Below are 4,662 nucleotides of genomic sequence, written 5' to 3'. Positions count from 1 at the left end.
AAAAAGGTGGGTGGTTGATAAGTAATTGGTAAACTCTAAATATATAGTGGATTTTATGGATGGACAAGAGAGTTACAGTAATAAAGGTAGTTAAATGACCATGAAATTAGCTTTAGACTGGGTGGAAAATGTCAAGGCTGGGTGGCCCCCACCTACCTCTGCCCATCCCTGCAATGTTGTACCTTGATATAATCAGGGTGAAAGTAACAATAGAACATATTATATTAATTAAGGAGATTTTATTAAATAATATTGTTATAATATGACCCCAATATAAACATGATGAAAAATGTCAAGTTTTTCTGTGTATGCAGCATTTGTGTAGGTATATTTTTTTTTTATACTTTTCATCACATTGGTTTTTGTAATTACTGTATATATTGTATTAATTACTGTATATATTGTATGACCTACTCATTTACCATTTTGTGTAGTTATTTTTTGTAAAATTTAAATATTAACGATAATGAATTAAAAAAAATAACATACATTTTTAAACATCTTATAGTTTGTGATGTTTGTGGTGCAAACTTAAATATTATATTTATTTTTAATAGGCCTATAGGAGTTGATTTTAAGGAATGTCAACAAGAGTTAAGTACCCAACTGGAGATTAATAATAAAGTCTGCTAATTGTATGTACTGTGCATTGTTCACCTTTTAGCGAGATTGTTTGATCTTCCCGTTATGGATCAATTATTAATGGAAACTTTAAGCTGGATAACAGTACATTCCTCACCAACCGTTTACCAAGTAAAGTGTTGCTTATTCTAAGGTATTAGTTAATCAGTGTTTTATTGGTAGCTCAAGAATAACTGTCCTTCACATACTGTGCCGAGATCTTAGAAGTCTCCGCAACACATTGTATCTGTGTATACAGATCAATAGAGTATTGATCCGAATATCAGCCTAGAGTACCTATCACAAAGTAATTAATGAGAAGTCTTCTGACATGATCACACAGATTCAGATATCTAAGACAGGAAGAACTTGCTGAAACTGCAGGCGTAAAGAGAGAAGAATTTCTTAATGTCGTGAAGTCTTCATAGTATAGGTGGAAAAGACAAGGGAATTAGCTTTTACTTATAATGTAAAATGAAGGTCTTGCTACCAGTAATTAAGAAGGGAACTTATCATATACTAGAAAAAAAAAGCTCATCACTGATTTACCAGAGAGCTTCTTCCTCAGCTGTTGTTAACATGCTTGCAACCAGCCAGTGATTTACCAGAGAGAACTATTGCTCAAACTACCATTGTTAAACCAGAATTAACTTTCTTGCTCAATTACTAGTGATTTTCCAGAAAGAGTTTTTGCTGTAACTACCACTGTTTACCAGAGAGAGAATATTGCTGTTCGGGTGAGTCTGATTTTCCAAAGGAATATGCTCAACTACTAGTGATAAACCAGAATGATACTAATTTGCCAATAGTTTTGCCAGAGAACTTGCTAAACTACACATGATCTCCAGAGAAAATTTGCTCATCTACTAAATTAACCCATACGAACTTGGTCAGCAATTAGTTAATTAATAGATAAACATTTCTCAACTATAGGTTCTTATTCAGAAAGATCATTTTCATCCTAGTAACTGATACAAGAGTTGGGATAGCAGAGAGAACTTGCTTCTAGGAATCATTTGCGGGAGGTAGGCCGACTAGTTGTATACTTTAGTTACAAACAGCCAGGTAGTGTTACCAAGCAGGGTTTGCTGTAGTAATTGATATAGAATTAGTTGAAGTATCAAAGACTGGGTTTGCCATTGATCTACAAAGAGCTATGAAACATGTGGTTTCAGTATAGTATGCCGCTGTCTATGTATACAATACAATACAGACAATAGATCTCATTGTAGTATTAATAACTTGTTATGTGTACCAAGGAAATGCCAAGTTAAGCTGACTTACCAAGATACGATCAGATATTGATCTACAAATCTCAAATTATCTTTCTGTTATCTTTCTTTTTTTATATTATACAAAGTATGTTTAGAAATATTCCACAGATGAAACCAACCATGAATTTCAATCTGAAGAAGGAAACTTTTCATTGTTAGTACTAAGTCTGTGCTGGTAAAAACCATTGCCAACTTGGTGTCATACTTTAAGAGTACTCTGAAGCTTGTTAGGGCTTGGTTTCGTAAATATTTAAAAAATACTATTAAAGTAAATCAAGAAACAAAATGAAATGGTGAAAAAAAGGAATTTTAAAGATAACATTCTTTGGCAACAATTCACAGACAACAAAAAATGTATAAAACAATTGCTTTGAATTTCCAATTTAAGTGAAACAAAATTGCATACTTTTCTAAACCTGAACAGTTTTGCTGACTACATCAGCATTATTTGTATGAATTTTTTTTTTAAAGCGCAAGGAATTTTTCAGTATGAAGAAAAAAGTAAGCAATTTTGGTTTTATTAAGGAAATGCAAATCAATAACCTCATGAAAACCGATAGGTTTTTCAATAATGTTTAAATATTTTCTTAATTCTGGTTTTCATATTATTTATTCATGCCACTGTGGATAGCTGAGTCTCAGGGGTTTTTTTTAATGTAAAAATATAGCATTATGTACTAATACTATGTCTATAGGTAAGAGATGTACAATCACATTTCCAGAAGTCTAGATTTTCAAAAGTAGAAAAAAATCCAGTGGATAGGTCCACTGATAGGTTTGAGAAACTATATGTATAAAAGATAAGGACAGATGAGTAATTTTTATTCAGTATTTCGATCTTTATGTATATCATCAGGAAACATGATGATGATGATGATGATGATCTAAACAAAGATCAAAATAATAAATCATAGTGGCCTGTCTGCCCTTATTTGAAGCATATTTTATACCTCCGAGTTAAATAAAAAAATTATTTTTAAATCTATATCAACAAGGTAAAAGTTGTGTCTGTATTTATATAGTGCATAATCATTTTCGACTCTGCAAATGCTGTAGGGGTTTCATGACTCCTCCCACTCAATGAGCCCATTTATATTGGCAGCATATGAGTGGAGATAATCAAACATTGCCCAAGGACACAAACAAAATGCACTGCAAAGGTTTTGGACCTCCAGTCTGCACTGTGACAAACTCCCGCTAATGTCAGTTTGGTTTGGTTTCAATCATTACAATGTTTGCTCAGATTAGTACTAATTTCCATCGTCATTATGCCTCTGATTAAGAAAATATTTATCACAGCCTGTGATTTTCTATTATCTGATGTAATCATTTTGCTCAATTATTAACACAATACTTTATTATCTATTTCTAAGCGACGCTTTAGTATTGTCGACTTTAGGTCTGCTTGTGAGATATTGTATGAGACAAGGTGATTGGCAGAGGCTGTGAATTGGAAAACTTTTTTTCTAATTGTGTATCTGTTCGTCCTTTATCTATTTGTTACTGGTCTCTAGACTGATCTTTGAGAGTTTCCACGCTTGACGTTCTCCATTATGAACTTGGACTGCAGTGGGTAAAACCAATAACCTCAATAATTTGTTTTTACTAATTTCAATATTCCAAATTCCTTTTCTCTGAATCAGGAATATAAATATAATGTATGAAATATTCTGAGTTTTGATAGGTTTCGTTTCCTGGTTTATTCAGTAGTTCTGGAGGTTGTGGAGCAATGTTCCAGTAAGGCTTGTCTACCCATTTAATTACTGTAGTTGAGAGCTAGGGCTGAAAACTTCCTTATGTTCTTCAACTTGAAGGCCTTCTGTATATTGCTCTTCACCATCAAGACGTTTATAATTTGTAGGGATATTGCATTAGTCTCTGCCTAGATTTTATTCCACACGGCTGCCGATACTTCCAACAGATTTGAGGGGGTTTGTGCTTTGATTGGAGGTCTGGCCATTTTCGGCTGGTGGATTTCTAGCCAACTGGTCAAACTCAGCTGAGGTCCAGGAGGCTTTTCCTGGTGCCCATAGAAAAGGGAACTTCAGCCTCCCTTTTCTTTGCTGACACTGCCATTGCCTAAGAAATGTTTTACACTAATTTTTGACAGCATTAACTAACTATAAGGTGTGATTATATCTAACTGTGTTACCTGCCATGTTAATTTTACCTTTCAGTAACACTGATTCTGAAGATGTTTGGTAATTAATGGATTAAGCCTTTTTGGACCATTGTATGTGATCAAGCTGTAGTGCAACATTTTTCAAGTACTTTCAGATTAGCACAGGTTTTGCATTCCCAACCAAACCTGCCCCCACAGGCTATTGACTAGGTGGCCGCAAGGGTTTTTTTTTTTTCCAGTGGGTGCACTATGCTTAGGGCTCATGGTATATAAACACCCAGTTTAGCAAATAAACAAAACGTAGCAACAGGTTGTTTTTTTAAAATGCACTTTACTAAATGTGTTGTTTGTTCAATGTACAATTACATTGCACATTTTGCAGAATGCACTGTACTAAAATTATTCCAAAAATTCATTTTTCTTTAATTTGTTGATAGAAATCAAATGATTTGAAAGAAATATAATTGAGTTTGGATAGTGAAGCAGACACCTTTAACGTATGGAATGTTTCACCCTAAAATTGCTTAATAAAACTCTTTTGTCGTGTCATTTGGTGTTGAATAGGGTTTTCACACACCTGAAGAGAAGACAAAATACAGGTAAAATAATTCCATTCTCTCCCAAACAAGAACTCGCAATAATTAA

The sequence above is a fragment of the Anneissia japonica genome, unplaced genomic scaffold (assembly GCF_011630105.1).
Source record: "Anneissia japonica isolate Jap-2015-1 unplaced genomic scaffold, ASM1163010v1 scaffold2878_len565122_cov162, whole genome shotgun sequence".
Lineage (NCBI taxonomy): Eukaryota > Metazoa > Echinodermata > Crinoidea > Comatulida > Comatulidae > Anneissia > Anneissia japonica.
The sequence above is the reverse complement of the archived record's forward strand: the minus strand, read 5'-3'. Positions refer to the sequence as shown.